Source organism: Mustela nivalis, assembly GCF_964662115.1.
Source record: "Mustela nivalis genome assembly, chromosome: 15".
NCBI classification, from domain to species: Eukaryota; Metazoa; Chordata; class Mammalia; order Carnivora; family Mustelidae; genus Mustela; species Mustela nivalis.
In genome coordinates this window covers 46,452,740-46,473,442 of record NC_139034.1, presented here as the reverse complement: position 1 = coordinate 46,473,442, position 20,703 = coordinate 46,452,740, and the positions used below count along the sequence as shown (strand labels likewise).

At 33.8% G+C, this 20,703-nt stretch overlaps 2 long non-coding RNA genes across 4 annotated transcripts in view; one reads left to right on the top strand and one right to left on the bottom strand.

The window, feature by feature from the left end:
- The window catches only part of LOC309849170, a 61,422-nt gene extending 51,378 nt beyond the window's left edge, over window positions 1-10,044 (bottom strand). Inside the window, exons 1-3 of one of the 2 annotated variants that reach the window (XR_014303536.1) lie at window positions 9,876-10,044; window positions 3,733-3,807; window positions 1,280-2,187 (exon numbers count right to left, since the gene is read on the bottom strand). This is a non-coding gene — a long non-coding RNA (uncharacterized lncRNA). Of the gene's footprint in view, window positions 1-1,279; window positions 2,188-3,732; window positions 3,808-9,875 lie in introns of those variants that run through there. The other variant, XR_014303535.1, reaches the window with a different exon arrangement.
- The window catches only part of LOC309849171, a 136,649-nt gene continuing 116,480 nt past the window's right edge, over window positions 535-20,703 (top strand). For both annotated transcript variants that reach the window (XR_014303537.1, XR_014303538.1), the window contains exons 1-2: window positions 535-941; window positions 4,879-4,953. This is a non-coding gene — a long non-coding RNA (uncharacterized lncRNA). The remainder of the gene's footprint in view (window positions 942-4,878; window positions 4,954-20,703) is intronic.

Below are 20,703 nucleotides of genomic sequence, written 5' to 3'. Positions count from 1 at the left end.
GTGATAAAAGTAGGCAATTTGCCAACATGATTAAAAGCATGAGTTTTGGAGCTAAATATTTTGTATTTATGATATTCCTGATATTACTAACTATGATACCTTGGGAAAGTTAATCTCTCACTTGATTTGCTGACCTATAAAATAGAATTAACTATATATTACCTAAAATATTATTATGAGGATTACACAGGAAAATATATTAGCTAGTCCTTTGTATTGCTTGGTGCAGAATGTTTATTAAATGAGAGCTATTTTTACAAACCTTAGCAAAATGGCTCATATATTTACATAACATCTGAGGTTATCAGGCATTTTTAGTGCTTATTTCAACTTTCATTCTTTGTACACATAAAAGCCAGTGGAGTAAAAATTTATCTAGGGATCAGAGAACTTAACCCAGAGAAATTTCTCACTGTATTTGATTTTAAACTAGTATTTTCAGATCATAATATATTACTTTTAAGTAATGCTATATTTCCTCCACATCCTCTGTGTCACTCGAAGACAATGCATTATGCTTTTTAAAATAGTTTCTCGACTTATTTAATAGAAAGTCTACCAGTAATAACAATAGAGTGGTTCGAGACTGCTAACGGTTGAACAAAATTTACTTAAAGGTATTTTTTGAGGTTGTTACTACATTCCAGGCACCATTATAGATGCTGGGGAAATAATGCAAAACTGCAAGGTCATGTTCCCAAACACTTTTTTCTAAGTAATCTTTTTGTTCTTGAGTTATCCTTAGGGATTTTATTTTTGATGATTTTATTTATTTGAGAGAAAGAGAGAGAGAACAAGAAAGAGTGCACAAGCAGGAGGGGCAGCAGGCAGAGGGAGAAGCAGACTCCTGGGGACCAGGGAGTCTCATGAAGTGCTGGATCCCAGGACCCTGGGATTGTGACCTGAGCGGAAGGCAGACGCTTAACCACTGAGCCACCCAGGTACCCCCTATTAGGGACTATTTTTGTGTGAGGTTAATGTTGAGAATAATTTTTTTCTTTTTCATTTATTAATATAACTATGTTGAGGAATTAAATGCTGTCAATGGAAGCTCAATTTTTATAATATTAAAGGAATTCTTTAGTTTTAAGACATTTAACCAATTCATTGCAAGACAGAAAAGATTATGTTTTAGATGCATTTCTTTAATGATAGTTAAATTGATAAATGATAGTTAAATAGAAAAAATTAACAATCACAAAGAAAATAAAAAGTAAACCAATAAGTTTTTTAAAAAGCTATTAAAGATAATGTTCATAAAAGTGATATATACATTTTCCAGCTAACTGAGATTTAGAGGAAGCATGTTTCTTTTTCAACTTGCATTTGAAAATATTTCTTGAACCTGTTAATTCCAATAATAAATGTGATAAATGAAAGTAATAATGATTTTATAATTTGAGTATAAAATTAAACTGATTCTTTAATGATTCTAAATTGAACATAAATGAAAAAATAAAGAACTAAATTTGACCAGCCTATTCTTACATGCATCATAAGAATGAAAGTTACATATCACAATAAATTTAGAGGATGAAAACAGGTTTGGTCTACATCTGTTCCAATTAAAATATAAATAAACATTTATTATTTTAGTCAATTATTAAAAATATCTTCATGTTGTTTTTAAATATTTGCTTTATTCCTAAATTATCAATATAGGAGAAAAAAAGAAGAAAAACTGTTCCTACAGTTTTCTATGTAGATGTGTTTAAATATTTTACTCTATGGAGATCCAAATTTAGTGGAGAAAAGTTTCAAGTTTCTAAAGATTTTGAAATAATTTTATTTAAGTTTTTTTAAGTTTACTAAGTTGTTTCTAGAGTGTGGTAATATTATAGGAAAGAAAAAAAACATATTTTTTAATACATTTGATACTTTTGTTACCTCCAAATACTCTTTCTCCAGATGATTCAGCTTAATATATATAATGAAGATATAACACTTACCATGCTCATTTTTATATTCATTCTCAACCTAAATTTTCACAGTATTACCTGTTCTACAAACAACTAGTTATGTATGCCCTATAAAATTTAAGTTGATGGAGTCATTGAATATTTTATTTATGTTTCAGTTTAGTTTAAAATATCCGTACATCTTGCCCATTCCAGTGAAGTTGTGAAATCTTTCATCGCATAAATAATTTTCATGTCTCTCTTTTATAACAAATTAATGGTATCCAAACTAAAAAAAAAAAGGCACATCTTCATTTAAACATAACAAGCTGAATCATTTGCAGTATTTGATTTTTATGAGCATTTTAGATCTATACACATATCAAAGCAAGCTTGAACTTTCAAGGCAAAGGTTTGATATTCCTACTAAATAATTCCTTTTAAACATGATGTCAGACCTTCAAATGATCAAAAAAAAAAAGAGATATGGTGTAGCTAGGGCTTTTTTAAATTTAGTAAACATGCCTTTTAATAAAAATCAAATAAAAATGTCCAATGTAGAAGAAAAATATAACAATACTATTTCCAGGAATAGGTAAATTTAATATAAAAATTTTCTACATCAGAAGTGATAATATCAAGAAAGAAAAATTCATAAACTTAATTTATCTTTCCTCACCTGAACTGAAGGAGAATGTTTTCTGATGAATATTGTAAGAATAGTTCAGTATGAAGATTCTATCAATTCAAATGCTGGCACAAATAGTGTCAGGATTACTATAGAGAACTAAAAATCAGATTTTCACTGTAATTCATTCAGTACACATATGGACCTGCTTCTAGCCTTTCCATTCAATGGTGAATTCATTCAGTTACCTTTACTTCTTGTTACACTTACCTATTTATTTAATAAACTTCTGTAAGTTCTTAGTCAAATGGAAGGTGTGTGTTTGAGTGTTTTCAAAAGAAGAAAGTAGAAAGTGTTTTCAAGAATGTGGCAGATAAGAGGAGGAGGAGTACAAGTGGGGCTGAAAGATAAACATTTCTATCTTTATCTTAAGCTCATTAAACTCCAGATTACAGTAGAAGAAACAAATTCCATTGCTTCTCCTTCCACATTCCAGTCATCAATCGGCTGTCTCATCACTTTCCCCGTAAGCTCGATCTTGTGGTAGTTAAGGTATAAAAGAAAGAAAAGCTTACAAGAAAAAATAAATATTAGCAGAAGGAACAGATAAAAGAGATTCAGTATCCAAATGCTCAGATTTGAAATTTTAATTGTAAAGTTATCACTAAATAAACTAATATCAACTTTAAACATAGTTCTAAACTAGAAGTAAATTTCTTTTTTAAAAAATCACTAAAAGCATTAGATATAGGATACATCTTCAAATATAATATTTGAAAGAAATAAATATATACAACACAAATGAACAAAATTGTAATGACCTCATACCCCACCCATGGTAAATTTTGCTGATTCTTCCTTTGGACATTTTCTCTGTGCAAATAAATTTTCTTTTAATATATGAACTAATATATGAACTTTCACTTCTCTGCCTCCTCCAGATTTCTTGTTTGCCCCTCCCACACCTACTCTCCCCTCCTTCCCATAGCATTTGGCATGTGGTATCACATGTAGGTAAAAAAACCTACAGATACTTGGAGAAAGAAAGAGGGGCAAAGTATAAGGTCAAAGTATAAGGTCATTTAACATCATGAAATCATGAAATCACAGTACTTCTGTAAACGCAAGAAGGGGTTAAACAGAAGGGCTGCCAGAGGAATAGTTAACAAACATAACTGACATAGGGAAGGAGCAGGTGGAATTTACCTGGACAACTTGGTGGTCAGTGGTAAACCAATTAAGCCTAGAGAAGGCCAGAGACAGAGAAGGAACTTTCTAGTTCTGTGGGGGTGCAAAATAAACAACTCTCAATGAATAATAAGACTTTCCTATTATTAAAAAAATATTTTATGGCATTGTACAACTAGGGATTTAGTGTAAAAATGTATGGATTTTCATAGAGAATTACAAAGTATGTTGCTTTAAAAAGTATATTAAAAACTGTACCCCTGGAGCTAATAATACATTATACATTAATAAGAAAATTTAAAAAAACATTTAAGTATATTAAAAAAAGAATTTTCTAAAAAAATAAGATAAGAATTTTCTAACCAATCCAGGTAGATACTTTATAAAATGGATATACATTAAAAAGGATTATTATACTATATATACATCTCAGTAACTGTAATCTCTTAAATACCTTTTACATATAGCCTATAAATTTGACAGAAATCATTTTAGATCAAACTTTACCATAAAACAGTTCTAAATACATTTTGTTAATTTAAAATAAAATATTTTATTACTAGCTTATAGCCAACAAATCCTATATCCTCAATGGTAATCTGGATTATGCAACATAATAATGAAATAAGGAAAAAGAATCAATGTGTTTGTTTAGAATAGAACCATTGATTCCAAAACAAAGCAAAAGCATTTTAAGAAAAAGTATAACAATTTCTAAGTAGAAGAGTAAAATATTTTTTATTTAGATAATTTTTAAAACTAAAGTATAAGTGGAAAAGACAGCCAAATAGATAGTCTCTCCTCCAGCCTCAGGAAGTCTAAGAATTTTACCTTCAGCCAAATCCTCCTTGAATTATTAATATCTAATCATTAAGAGCTTATTATCACTTCCAAGCTAATGTACCAAACTGAGCACCTCAACTAGCAGCTGAGATGGTTTGTATGGGAGTAACTGGGATTGACTGAATATATCTGAGCTGAAGAGTGACCACTAATCACATACATCTGAAGGGGTTATAAAAGTAGATGCTAACACACACACACATGCACACACACGCACACACACGCCAGGTACAAAAAGGAAGCAGTGTCAGAGCTGAGAGATTCCCCAGGCTTTCATCTGACATCGTTCAGCCTTGTTTCTTGTCATTGTGCATATCCCAGGTGAGGTGTGACTGGTACAAAGCTGTGTTGTTCTTCGTGGGGTGGCATTTGCCTCTTCTGTAAACACTCTTAAAGGTAGGTAAACTTTTTACTTCTATGTAAATGTTACCACTAAGAAGTGGGGTGTTATCAGAAGCCAGAACTCTTGTTGCCCTGGGAAGTCCTCTCAAGGACCTGCCTCTTTTACCGAAAGGTAAAGGCGACCTCATTTCTATCAAAATTGATCAGTTTTGTCTGATTTTGCTTATTATAGAAATCGATTTTAAGTAGGTAATCTTTTCTGTCTGCTTATTTTGTTCAACGCCATGATCGTGAGATTTGTCCATGGTGTGGCAGGTACGAGTATTTCGTTAATTTCTGTGAATTATCCATTGCACTGTTGTAGAAATGGTACTATTTGTTCTACTGTTAGTAGGTAGTTGGGTCTGTTGCAAATAGTTCTGCTTTGAGCATTTTCACTAATATGTCTCTGCTGTTGTTACATACAGAGATTTTCGTTTGATATGTACTGGGGCATAGAAATGCTTCTTCCTAAGTTTTGCATATGTTCTACTTTCAGTAGATACTATGAACATCTTTTTCCTAGCAGAAGATTAGTTTTCAGTTATTTCATCTCACTCTCACTTTTTAAAGATTTTATTTATTTTAGAGAGAGATTGCAAGTATGGGGAGGGACGGTACAGGAGAGAGAGAATCTCAAGCAGACTCGGAGCTGAGCATGGCGCTCTCAACATAGGACTTGATCTCACCACCCTGAGATCATGACCTCAGCTGAAATCAAGAGTCTGATGCTTAACTGACTGGGTCGCCCAGGTGACCCAGTTACTTCATATCCTTGCCAGCACTTAGCGTTTTCTGTCTTGAAGTTTAGTGATTATGGCAGGCATATATTATGTTATTATAGTTTTTATTTTCATGATATTTATAACGAATGATACAGGTAGTGTGAAACCTTCTCTTTCTGATATGCCTTTAGGATACTCTAATGATACGCTCAAAAAAGGAATCTTTAATATAAGTATGGCCCAATTTAATTAGGGTTTTGTGGGTGGTTTTTTTTTTTTCTCTATTACATTTAAAAAAATGTTTCCCAATCTCACTTTATGAAGATTCTATGTTCTCTTTTAGAGACTTTATTCTCACTAAGATCTTTAATCCACCTGGAATTGACTTCCATGAATTTTGTGAGTTTGGATAAAGGTATTTAAAGATTTTTTTCATCTCTTCCCTGTTTATGTTTTGTTTTGTTTAAGATTTATTTGTCAGAGTGAGTGAGTGCAAGCAGGGGGAGGGGTTAGCAGAGGGAAAAACAGGGTCTCTGCTGAGCAGGGAGTGCATTGTGGGACTGGATCCCAGGACCCTGGGATCATGACCTAAGCCAAAGGCAGATGCTTAACCAACTGCTCCACCCAGGTGTCTCTTCCCTGTGGTTTTGTTTCATTGGTTTAATTGTTATTTTTGGTGCAATAGTATACTCTCAGTTATAACTCTATAGTAAGTCTTGAAAAGTGGTCCTTCAATTTGTAAATAGAAGTTGTTCTTCCTGATTTTCTTGGCTGTTTTTTCTCTTGCACTTAACACTATAAAAATAGAACTCATCCATTATTTAAACTCTGCTGAGATTTTAATTGAATTTGCATCCACTTTTTCACATCTTCAGTTTCTCTCAGTATTTTTTTTTTTTTTTAAATCTCGCATCTCTTGTTAGATTGATTATGAGTATCACTTTTCTTCAGGGATCTTCTTTCATTTTTGGATATTTTTGGTGTTTGGGTTTTGTTTTTGTTTTTGTTTTTGTTTTTAGCTTCTCACGTGCTTAAAGTACTTATCTGTGCTAGTGATTCAAAAGGTGAGTTCTCCCATAAGTACACTGAGATGACAGTTTCTGAGATAACATGGTAAAAAAAAAAAGAAAAAAAACTATGAAAATCTATTTTTTTAATGTCATAGATTGTCACAATTAAACTTCTGTATTGCTTCCTCTATTTTGCATTGAACAAAGTCTTTTCACTTAGAATCTTGGTGAACTCACTAAAATTTAAGAATCTAGATGGTTTCCTCATTTTTTTCTTAATCAAATTTTTATATCCTTTGATAATTAATATTCAGTTTTGCTTTTTTGCCAGTATTGAGTAACTCAACAATGAGATGATATATATAAAGTATGGTCAATTTTCCATAACTGGGTTTGTAACAAGTTGGATCCAGATTATTACAGTAATACCAATGATCCCATATGCCACAATTTATCCTGTTTTCCCATTTAGTGTCCCAAGCAAAATCAGGCAAACCAAAGTTTTTGAATTAAGTAATAAAGATGTAGGGATATGTTCTTGCTCTAAAGATATGATCTGATAACAATAATTTCTCCTTAGTAGTTAATTTATTAGAATGTCCTTGCCTCTCTTTTACTAGCTTGAAGTATGGTTCATTGTTCAATGTTTTGTGTCAGAGTGAGAGATTTCCTTGCTACCAGGTTCCCTCCACAGACTAAGCTAATTAAATACAAAGCAAGAGCGATTTCCACCCTAATAAATCTGCCTGTGGGTTAAGACACTATGTCACTTTGGTAGTTCTTTCAATAAAGCCAGAAGGGATTAAACCTAGAGCTTTTTTTAATCATTGCCCATGACATTAGTAATAGTCTTCCAATCCTACCCTATCACAATGAATGCTTTGACAGGAAAATTTCCCCATACTGCTCTCAACAATCTAAGTGAGATGGTCAGCACTTAGGACAACTGACAGATTCTATTATAAAAATTCATGCACATTTTTCTTAGTGGCAGAAATAAAAGAAACTGATTTCCATCTCTATAAATCCTAATTGATCAAACATAGCCATACTTTGAACATAAAACAGCTTCCCATTTTAAGTCATCTGATTTTGACAATAACTATAAAACTTTATGACTGCTAAAATGAATGTTTATTTTGAATGTTCTGTTTTCTTTGAACATGTCCCTTTGTAAATAAAATGAGTGAAAATCTTTGTGCAATTTTACATTTAATTTCTCAAGTACAGCAGAACACATTAAGGTTTGAATTTGAATGTACTTTTCTTTAAAGAAAAGATGTAATGTGATACAAAGTTCAATTTCTTCTTTGCATCTGATGGTCACCAGCCATCTTTTTTTTTTTTTTTTTAAAGATTTTATTTATTCATTTGACAGAGAGAAATCACAAGTAGATGGAGAGGCAGGCAGAGAGAGAGAGGGAAGCAGGCTCCCTGCTGAGCAGAGAGCCCGATGCGGGACTCGATCCCAGGACCCTGAGATCATGACCTGAGCCGAAGGCAGCGGCTTAACCCACTGAGCCACCCAGGCGCCCCTCCAGCCATCTTTTTAAAGCTGTTGCTTTCAGAGAGCATTGCAATACTTAGTACCAGGCCTAATAAAACCCCTTATTAATCAGGTAATGATAACATTGTGTTCTATAAGCTACTTTTGGTTAAGACAGAAGTCTGAACCATGTTGTCAATGAGTGGATGACTTCTTCATTAAGATCTACTTAACCATTTGATAAATTCAGATTCTCAGTTTATACTGTTGAATACCTCTTTTTATTTATTTATTTATTTATTAATTTATTTATTATTATTTTTTTATAAACATATATTTTTATCCCCAGGGGTACAGGTCTGTGAATCACCAGGTTTACACACTTCACAGCACTCACCAAAGCACATACCCTCCCCAATGTCCATAATCCCACTTGAATACCTCTTTTTAAAATTGGGTTTTCTATATTAATTCCAGTATAGTTAAAATATACAGTATTATATTAGTTTCAGGAAAAGGTGTATAATACAGTGATTCAACAATTCTTTACATCATTCAGTGTTCATGATGACCAGTGTACCCTCTAATCCTCTTCACCTATTTTACCCATCCCATCTTCCCTCTTTATATGCTCTATTTTAAACAAGTACCCTCAGTTAGTTGTTTTTTTTTTTTCAATAAGAACATTTTTTACTTGAAGCATACTTCAGAATACATGGATCTAAGATATATATATATATTTTTTTCTTTTTTTCATCAAATAGAATACACATTTTCAAGTACACATATAAGAATGCCCTGGTTAGGGGTATCTGGGTGGCTCAGTGGGTTAAGCCTCTGCCTTCGGCTGGGGTCATGATCTCAGGGTCCTGGGGTCATGATCTCAGGGTCCTGGGGTCAGGAACTCAGGGTCCTGGGGTCAGGAACTCAGGGTCCTGGGGTCATGATCTCAGGGTCCTGGCTTCAAGTCCCACATCGGGCTCTCTGCTCGGTAGGGAGTCTGCTTCCTTCTCTCTCTCTCTCTCTGCTTGCCTCTCTGCCCACTTGTGATCTCTCTCTGTCAAATAAATAAAATCTTAAAAAAAAAAAATAAGAATGCCCTGGTTAAATCGGATAAAAAGAGATTTAACAAATATTAAAAATTTAAGACTGAAATCCCACTAAGTATTTTCTCCAACCACAATAGTACAAAACTAAAGATCAATAATAAAACTGGAATCTACAACATAAATGTTAAATATTTCATATGTAAATATTAAAGAGCACACTGCCACAAAAGCAATGCACCGAAGTATGTCTCAAAACAAAACACAATATTCTAGAACCTATGGATATAGCAAAAGCAGATGTTAGAGTGAAATTTGTGCTATAAATGCTTGCATTAAGAAAAGTTCAAATAAACACAAGGAACTAAAAGTAGAAACTTAGCTGAAATTTAATAGAGGAAGGAAATAATAACAAAGAAAAACCAGAAGTAAAAAATTAGAGACCAGAATAAACAATAATACAGCACTGAAAGCAATGACCAGTTTAAAAAAAAAAAAAAAAAAAGGCAATGTTTTAACTACACTAACAAAGAAAAAAAAGTGAGAATATTTGAAAGCCAAAATGAGAAATGGGAGAACAGTAGATAACCACAGAAATATATAGTATGATAACAGTTTACTATAAATAATTCTATACTCAGAAATCAGATCACTTAGAAATGTACATTACCTCTTAAGCAGACCAAGAATTTTCTCCATAACTTCCATGGGTAACTTCTCTATTTTCTTTGAATTCACCTTTATGGTGTTATTAAGAGTATCTAGCACGTATTGAACATTCACAGGCAATTCTTCACCTTACACCACTGCTGGGTTTTCATAGCTGTTCCCTTCCCACAAGAAAGCCTTGAAACACTAGTGTTTGAATAATGAGCCAAGAAGATAACTATGTTGACTCAAGACAAATTCTTCAGTTAATGATTTAATGTTAAGCAGTAAGTCATATTGTCTTCAGTTGCCCTACCAATGGTGACTTGAATTATGGAAAGAAAAACTATCCATTGAACTTGAATGCATGGATCTAGGAACTAGGACTAGTAAAACAAAATCTCTATCCTGAAGGAGCTTTCAATATACGATCATCCCTTAAACTATGCCCCTGCCTCCTTCTAATTCTCTGCCTAGATTTCTTTTTTCTTTTTTAAAGGACTTTATTTAGGTGAGAGAGCCTAAGTGCACATGAGTGTCCACTAGTGGGGGGAGGAACAAGCAGACACTCTGCTATCAGGGATTCCCCATTCCTAGCCAGCGCCAGGCATATAGGGGCCTGAGATCCTGACCTGAGTCCGAGTAAGAGGCTAAACTTACTGAGCCACCAGGCATTCTGTCTATCCTGCCTAGGTATCTTGTAATCTTGTTAAATAGAATTAAAATTGTCATGATTATATCCAAATGTTAATGTTTCTTAGAAGATGGGCATTGTCACTCAATACCACGTGGTCTGAAAATATTGTTACAATCCATAAGGTAGCCATTAAGTGAGTTTTTTGTAGACAGAAGACTTTTCATTGGGATGAGAGCTATTATGGACAAAATGCACTTTGAAAAGCAGCTGGCACTAAATAAATAGCATGGGTCCCGGAAGCCGCAGCAGGAAAAAATCATAAATGGAAATAGAGTTGTTTCTGAAGATATTCCTGGCATATTTCTATTTTTTTATATCTTTAACAAATAATCACTAGAATTTGCCAGACTAAAACCTCAAATGTTCAAAAGAGCTCTCATAATGAAAATCATTCATTCTGTATTTTATTAGAAGTTCATCTTCATCTGTTAGGTTTCTCATTAATTTCAAAGATGCTAGAAGGATTGGCAGACTTAGAGTGCTAAAAGATATCCAAATCATTTTTCCAAATATGATTAAATGTGTGAGGTTGGGCGTGATCAACATTTATGATTATCTGAATGGTAGTACACCAAGGGGGAGGAGAGTGTGTGTGGAATTGCTCAAGGCTGTTCCCAGGAGGCAAAGATAAAAGTAGTGGGGAATTAAGCAGAGTCAAAGTATGCTTATTATCATTATAATAATTCCCAGCAGCAAGATCTTTTAGACTATAGTAAAGTCTTCCAAGTTTTCCATTTGAGTTATGTAAAACTAGATTAGATAAAGCACTGGAGAATTTACTTAAGAATAAAAGCCTGCCCTGACGGAAAGATGGGGGAGATGACCAAACCTTCCTTTCCATTTCTAATTGTTAGGACTCCGGGAAACATATAATGGATTTAAACACACAGCAGTTGTCCTTATAATTTTTTAAGATGAAAGCAGGTTATTCATCTTCATAACCAGAATAGTCATTACTGGAAGCAGATCTATGTCAGTGGTGAATGACTAGATTTTTTCAATAGATAACCTGAACGTTTTTCCACAGTGAATTAGCTCTAATCAACTTGACATGTAAGAATCATGTACTTTCTGTGGAACCACCATAGATTTTGTCAATCACTTACAATGCATGTCCCCCTATCTTTAACGTGTTGAAATTGTATTTATTTATATGCCATGAAAAGTACAAAAATCTGGGACCCCAGATATCACAGAAATAGACTGATACACATGGTTGTTAGTTTTAAAATATTCCAAATACGTCTCTCAAATCTATGCATTTGGATACTTTGAGGAGAGCTTAAAGTGAAACAATTTATTAATAATTAAGAGGTGGATATTTTGTACTTATGAGTAATTATAAATCAACAACAAAAAAAGTGGTTGAATCTACTGGCCAAAGGCATTAAGACCAAGAAAAGGATTAGCTTTATACCAGCAACTCTATAATAAAACTAGTTTAAAATCTTAAACATTTGTACATTCCACTCAGGTCTGTTTCTTTAAATTTTCTTCAATTTATAACACAAAAAAGCTCGGAACATGAGTAAGGCATATAACTCTTAAGGTTTTCACATAAACAAGGATCTGAAGAAATCTTTTATTTCCCTTCTAGAAAAAGGACAGGAAGAGCAATATAAATAGAGTACCAAAGCAGAGTTCTGAATGTGAGAAATTGAGTTTGGAAAATACTAAAGACCTGTCCCCCTTCCAGAGAGTAAGATGAAGTTTTGTATCTCAACTTGAAATGGTTTGACTGAAAATGAGGAAAACTACTTTATTTCTTTTCCAATGTATTTATTAAGAAAACAGTGCAATTATAGTAGTTTACCCCTCCTCTGGTGGGGTCTATTATATGTGTTTTCTATTACACAGCCCAGGGGTCTCTAAATGCTTGGTTCAACCCAAGAATGGATGAATGGACTATTCTTTGTCTTTATTCCACAACATAATTTATTTTGAGTTGCCTTGTCCTCTGGGGACTGTAAAAATATGTTAATGATTATCGAGACTTTACCATAAAATATAGTATGTTCATTTAAATTTGAATCAAACATAGTAGATTTTTAAAAAATATATATATAAATATGTCCCATGTAATATTTGGGACATATTTATATTTAAAAATTATTTATCTCAAATACAAATGTAACTGGACATCCTCTATTTTATGTAGGCACTCTATTTCTGTACAGTTTCTTTCTAGCTGGTTATCATCAGAGGGAGTACTTGGGCATAACTCCAGCAAGCTGCAAAGACACTAGAACCATGGCCACGAAGTCTTCCATATGAAACTGATGATCTGTGAGACCAGTTTTCTGGCACTAGAACTTGTAGCTGGCCTTCCCTGTCCCACTCAGCTAGTCTGTCCTTATTAGCAGCACTACTCCTTAACTACTAGCTTCCACTAGTTCTCTAGTGAAAATAAATCCAGCCTTGTCTCTCTCAGTACATAAAGACCTACTTTCCCCACCAGTTGCCTCCAGGTTTTTGCTTATTATAACCTTTCTACTAAAAAAGGAACCGATCTCTTTTCCTCACATTCTTATTCTATCAATAAGAATTACATTGTTAGTATATGTAGGGTAATATCACTAGCACATTAACTGATGGCTCTCTCCTTGAGTTATTAAGGGTCAAGCCTGAGGAAGTGATTATACTTCATTCTGAGGAAAGGAGAAAAATTTTATCTTTTCTAATTCTTTCCCTCTCTATCTAGTCCCTCTAGCCTTTAAAATGATTCCTTCTTGGGACGCCTGGGTGGCTCAGTGTGTTAAGCCACTGCCTTAGGCTCAGGTCATGATCCCAGGGTTCTGGGATCGAGTCTGACATCAGGCTCCTTGCTCGGCAGGGAACCTGCTTCTATCGCTGCTTCTGCCTGCCTCTCTGCCTGTTTGTGTGTACTCGCTTGCTCTCTCGCTCTCTCTCTGGCAAATAAATAAAATCTTTAAAAAAAATAAAATAAGGGGCACCTGGGTGACTCAGTGGGTTAAAGCCTCTGCCTTCAGCTCAGGTCATGATCCCAGGGTCCTGGGATCGAGCCCCACATCGGGCTCTCTGCTCGGTGGGGAGCCTGCTTCCTCCTTTCTCTCTGCCTGCTTCTCTGCCTGCTTGTGATCTCTGTCTGTCAGATAAATAAATAAATAAAATAAATAAAAAATAAATTAAATGACTCCTTCTAGAGATGCCTGGCTATCTCAGTGGATAAAGAGTGCAACTCTTGATCTTGGGGTTATAAGTTTCAGCCCCATTATTGTATATAGAGATTACTTAAAATCTTAAACTTATTCCTTCTAAAGGAACAAATATGAAAGTATAATTTTCATATGAAAAGTGGTTGAATGTTTAAATGATGAGGCACTGGAAAAAACTCAGATTACTTAAAACTTCAAATAATAACTTTTTTTAGGTAGGCTCTATACCCACTGTGGAACCCAGTGTGGGGCTTGAACATAAGAACCTGAGATCAAGACCTGAACTGAGATCAAGAGTCAGATGCTTAACCAGTTAAGCCACCCAGGCACCCCAAATAAGGAATCTTAATAAATAAATACTATAGAAAAAAAAAAAAGTTAAATTCCCTCTGGCAACCACCAGTTTGTTCTATTATAGGTCTGATTCAGATTTTCATTTATTTATTCATTCTTTTTTTTTTTTTAATATTCCACATATGAGTGAAATCATGTGGTATCTGTTGTTCTAAGACTGACTTATTTCACTTAGCATAATATCCCCTAGGTCTATCCATGTTGTCACAAATGGCACAATTCTGTCCTTTTTTATGGCTGCATAATATTTGTGTTTGTGCGTGTGTGTGCGTGTGTGTGTGTGTATACACCACAACTTCCTTAGTCAACTATCTATGGGCACTTAGGTTGCTTGCATATCCTTGGAATTGTAAATAATACTGCAACAAACATGGGGTGAATAGATCTAATTCTACTAACACTAATTCTAAATTAGTGTTTTTGTCTTCTTTGGGTAAATATGCAGTAGTGGAATTATTAGACTATATATGTATTTCTATTAATTTTTGAGGAACCTCTATACTTTTTCCACAGTGGCTACACCCAATTTACATTCCCACCAACAGTGCACCAGGATTCTTTTTCTCCACCTCTTTATCAACACTTTATTTCTTTTGTTTTTTATTTTAGCCATTCTGATAGGTGTGAGGTGATATTTCCTTGTGGTTTTGAGTTGTTCTTCACTAATAATAAGTGATATTGTACACTTTTTCATGTGTGTGATGGCCATCTGTATGTCTTTGGGAAGAGGAGAAGATGAGAAATGGGAAATGGCAAATGAGAAATGAGAAATTCAGGAAGAGGTGTGAGAGATACAGGCTTCCAGATGGAATGAATAAGTCATGGGAATAAAAAGTACAGCATAAGGAATATGGTCAATGATACTGTAATAGTATTAGATGGTAACAGATGGAAGCTACACTTGTGACAAGGATAGCATGACCTATAAAATTGTCAAATCACTATATTGTACACCTGAAACTAATATTACATCATGTGTCAACCATATACAAATAAAAAATTTAATAAAAAACTTGTTAGTTAATTGGATATATATCTTCATTTGTTTAATACTTCACAGCCCAGTCTTGCATTTATACTATGTCTAAATAAGTTGAAAAAAATCAAATATTGATTTCTACATAAGACAAATTAGAAAGCTATTCATTTTTTCTAATGTAAGAATATGATCAAAGTGTTATGAATAAAATGTCCACATACTATGGATTTTTTACTGAATAAATGTATTTCATTAAAATTTATAAATTATTTTTAAGATTTTATTTATTTGAGGGAAAGCAAGAGAGCAGAGGTGGACAATAGCATAGCAGCAGAGGAAGAAGGAGAAGCAGACTCCTCTCTGAGCAGGGAACCCCATGTGGGGCCCAAACCCAGGACCCTGGGATCATGACCTGAGTCAAAGACAGACACTTGAACCCCTGTTTATAAATACTTTAGTTATGTCAGTGACTGGGAAAATACCCCCATGTTCTAGCTCTTGGAATCATGATCAAGGATACCTATTAGTATCTGCTATTCATATCTTCTGTCTCTTATTTTAACACTTCCCCTGCTTAGTACAAGTAGCAGGTATTTATATAATAGGAGAACATTCTGTTAGAAGATAACCTGGAAGACTTTGCACCAAGGGTAGTATATTTAATGTATACAAACCTGTGTAAAACTTTCAGGGTTTGAATTCAGAACTGACTTTGAGATGTTGTATTGTTTATTCCACTCTCAGTCCCTTGCAAAAATTGCTTCAGTGACTGGATATCCTTCCAAGAAAAAAAGAAATCTAAAGTCATTTCATGGCCTATTTATCTATCCAGGTTCATCTCACACCACCACTCAATGGACTCCACTTTTGGCATCAATATTATTAAATTGTATGCAATTTTTTAAAGGTGACATTCTCTTTTTAAACTTACAGCTTTTTATCCACACAATTTTCTTTCCCGGATCACTCTGTTCTCCCTTCCCATCCTTGTTAAACTTGGTCATCATCAATATTTGGCTTCTGTATCTCCCTTCTGGGAAAGCCTAAACAGTCACCTTCCCCACCCACTCCATGAACTCCCAGAGCACCCCATAATTCATCCATATATATGTTTTGTTGTCTTTACCAGAATACTGGCTCAAGTCCTCTGTAGGGGCAGAGACTATTTTCAGCCCCCGTCAAATCAGTTCCTTTCTCAATGTTTGGCTGAATGAATAACTCTCTAACTACCTCTGTGGCCCTGAATGAGACACTCTTTGGGCTATAGATTGCTTATCTATAGGTAAAAATGATTGGGCTATATAATCTTTGTGGTGTTTAACAGCTCTTGAATGCCACGAGTTTATGGTTAAGTCTACAATATACCAAATAAAATTATTTGGGTGTAGATTTTTGAATATTTTGCCATTCTAAAAAAAAGATTATATTTACTATGTACAGTTTTAAACAGTCTATAAAGCAACGTTTTTGTCATTCCCAATATTGCCACATCTTAAAATGTCTTTTACCTTATAGAGAGATTCACAGCTGTAGATTAAAAATAACTTTGAGATAATGTGGTACTGTTCTGAAATTTTAAGTCCTCTAGATATTCCTACATAGCTTAATATGACAAATCAAAAAAGTTGAAGAGACTTTCAGAATAATGTCCTTATCCCTTTTTAGCACTAAATTCTTTTTTCCTTTAATTGGCTTAATTTTTACATTTGAATAAGTGATGGTTACATCCCAATTTCTCTTGAACTTTTAGAAAGCTAATAAAATGGTGTAACAAATCATGAGTGTGGTTGGAAAGAAAGTGAATCTTCAGAAAGAGTTGAGCACTTGAAATGAAGAAATACATATCAAAAAAGCAAGAATAAGAATTAAAAAGAAAACATTTCAATACTGATGAAAAATGTGCTAATAAGTGGATATGTAACTGTACTATTCATTAAGCATTTCAAGATAGTCCAAAAATCAAATTCTATTAGTCTAATTCATTCTCTGAATAAAGTAGGTGATATTATAATTTTGAGCTCATTGAACCTTGTTATTTTTTAAATGCTATTAATATATTAGAACAAATAATTTCTATATCCAGCCAAGATGGAAAGTAGGGCTAGCTTTTATTCTCAACTGAAATAATTAAGGAGGAGGAGTAGAATAGCTATTTTAAACATTGTTCTTCAAGATACTAGTCATCAACAATGCAGGTTAGGGATTCTTAGAAATAGTTAACAAATGAGGTTTTTACTCTTGAGAGAGGTTCTCTCACTGATCACAATTTGTCACAAACATCCAACCTATTTTTTGGTCACTCCTATCAGATAAAAAACAAAACAAAACAAAACAAAACAAAACTGTGCCTTCAATTATATTCTCCTGTTGGGATTTTTTTGTTCCTTTTAGTCACTTGGTCCAGTCAGGAAGGCCAATTACTAAAATACAATCAAGCAGAGAGAGTCAATTATCATATGGTTTTGCTTATTTGTGGAGTATAAGGAATAACTCGGAGGACATGGGGAGCTGGAGAGGGGAAGGGAGTTGGGGGAAATGGAGGAGGAAATGAACCATGAGAGACTGTGGACTCTGAGAAACAAACTAAGGGTTTTGGTGGGGAGAGGGGTAGGGGATTGGGTGAGCCTGGTGGTGGGCACATATTGCATGGAGCACTGGATGTGGTGCATAAACAATGAATTCTGGAACACTGAAACGAAATTTAAAAAATAAAAATAAAATACAATGTTCTAAATGTTCATACTAAATGTTCTAGGAATTTGTAGGACCTGGTGTATTAAGGCTATACTATATCCTTGTACTCCATATTCTATTTTCCTGGTAAACACACACACACACATGAAATAATTTTGAATTGTTTTGTCAGTGCCAGAGTACTATAGATACAGTCAAAAGATGGGATTCTAAAATTACTTGACCAAACTGCTTTGTTGCTTGTATTGTGCTCACAATATTTCTAATACCTACTTCAGCACATAAAAAAAATCAGTTTGGATTATTTTGTCTTTTTATTTCCCTCTTCTCTTTTATATGACTCTGCTGGGCTTTTTTAAACTAGTTTTTTTCCTTTAAAAATATTCTCTTTTTGTAGTGATTTATTTAGTAGTCTCATAAAATAAACTGCAAAGTAGAGTGATGCTTGTATATCAGTTTATAAGAAACAGTTTATATAAAGTGTTGCAAATCATAAAGATATAATTTGATAGCAAATCAATGTGTGCCAACTATCAAAATACATCAATTTAATTTAGATGAAAAAATCAAAAGCATAACTTACAGAAACTTATTTTTTCAATAGAAAGCCACCTGTCCTTACTAGAAATAATCACAGAGAATTTCATAGTTAGGAAACATAAAAAGCTCTATGCTTGAATAGTTATGAAACAATTTAAATTTTGATTGTTCAGACAGTGTAGTGAGACTGATTAAAAGTGAGGAGGTAGAAACATATGGCAGTAAGTAAGTAAAGACGAGGCTCTATAAAACACTAAAAAAATAAATCTTGCTGCAATCTGGAAGCCAATGAGACTCTGACGGATTGGGTCACAATATGATTTTTTTCCACATATTAGAACATTAATATGTTGAACAACTTTATGTAGTATTTTTTTTCCCCTACTTTCTTCCCCTCCACAAGGCCAGAGCAAATACACAATATTTTATTGCAAAATATAAACCTTTGGGCTTAGATCTATTTTCACAATAACTGTAATGATCTCTAGATTTATGACAATGGGATAGAGAATAATAATGCAAATTTGTCAAAAGAATACTTTGATAATGACTTTAAAGTATAAATTCATAGTTACAATAGAAAGCATTAGAGAAGCACTGAATTATCAATGTAAACAATATACTTATAGGACCATACATACAAGACCAACATCAAAATGACTATCACCTTAAGAGTAACCTTTTTTATATTTCAAAGGCCATTTTTGGCTTATGTAGTTGGAATGAGCTTTCATTCTCTGACAACATAAAGGGATTGTGTTGTTGAAGCCTAACATCTGCAGATCATACATTATTTAGGTTAAGACATTTTTCACTGGCTATTTATAATTGGATCTGTGATAACTATTACCTCAATATTTAAAGCAACAGGTTTTTCATGTACCAAATATAGAATTTCTCACAACTACCGTATAATTATTTGTCCTTAGAAATGTCTGACTACTGAGATCTGAACTTCTAAATTTAGTATGCAAAATCTGATCCATATTCATACCCAGATCTCTTAGTACATTATAGGGTCCTAATAAATGTCCTCTGTGGTGATTTCATCTTCCTTTTTTGGCAAGAATGTGAGCATATTTATATATTGGAAAGGATACTACAATTGAATCACAAATTTTGCATTTTTTTCTCAGTAATGTCTGTGGTCTACTAGCTCCACTTTTTCCTTTTTATACCATTAATTTTGGATACATTTTACTCAGTTTAATGCTTTAATTTTCTGGATTAATGAAGTTTAAAAATATTAAGGATCAAAAGAAACACAAATGATAAAATTTATTAATGATACCTATTCCTGAAAAGTTACTGAAATTGAAATAATTTATAAAAATGAAAAGCATAACTATGCTTTAGACCACTTCCTCCTTTATGACATAGTCTGTGTGTTTCCTCCAGCTATATGTCACGTCTCCTCATCCCGGTTAGGTGGAAGGAAGTGTATGTCTGTCATTTTTAAAGATTAGAATGCTTTCGAAACTCTCTTCTTCTAGCCTAGTCTACTTTGGCAGGGGTGGAGGGATGAATTTCTTCTACTTTTTCTTTTTTATTTAAAGATTTTATTTATTTATTTGACAGAGAGATATCACAAGTAGGCAGAGAGAGGGGGAAGCAAGCTCCCTGTTGAGCAGAGAGCCCAGTGTGGGGCTGGATGTGGGGCTCAATCCCAGGACCCAGAAATCATGACCTGAGCCAAAGGCAGATGCTTAACCCACTGGGCCACCCAGGCACCCCTCTTCTACTTTTTCAAAGATAAAATCTAGTTCCAGGTAAAACCATTTATTTTAACATGAATAACACAAAAAAAGGTTACTGAAGATTCAGGCTAATGGAAGCATTGAATTTTAAGAAATATTTTAAGGTGACAATTACCCAAAAAGAAAAGATTATAAAGGTTTGGATTAAAAAAAAAAATTCTCAAAGTACTGCCAAATCTGTCAAGGAGAATTCATTCTTTATTTTCCTTATTTAGGCAACTATTAGGAGTAGAATTGTATCTCTTCTCCACCCGCCCCACCCCAAAGAAAAGATATGTTGAAGTCTTAATCCCCATTAACTCAGAATGTGACAGAATGTGGGGCTTTATGGAGATAATAAAAATGAAGTCATTAGGGTAGGCTCTGAACCAATATGACTGGTACCCTTATTTAAAGGGGTACAGAATGTGACAGAATGTGGGGCTTTATGGAGATAATAAAAATGAAGTCATTAGGGTAGGCTCTGAACCAATATGACGGGTACCCTTATTTAAAGGGGTAATCTGGATAGACTATGGGAAGATACTGGGAGAAGATGGCCATCTGACTTGCTCGATGCATCTACAATCCAAGGAATGCTAGGGATTTCCAACAAACACAAGAAGCTAGAAGAGGCAAGGAATAAGTTTGCCCTGGAGCTGTGTGTAGGAGTA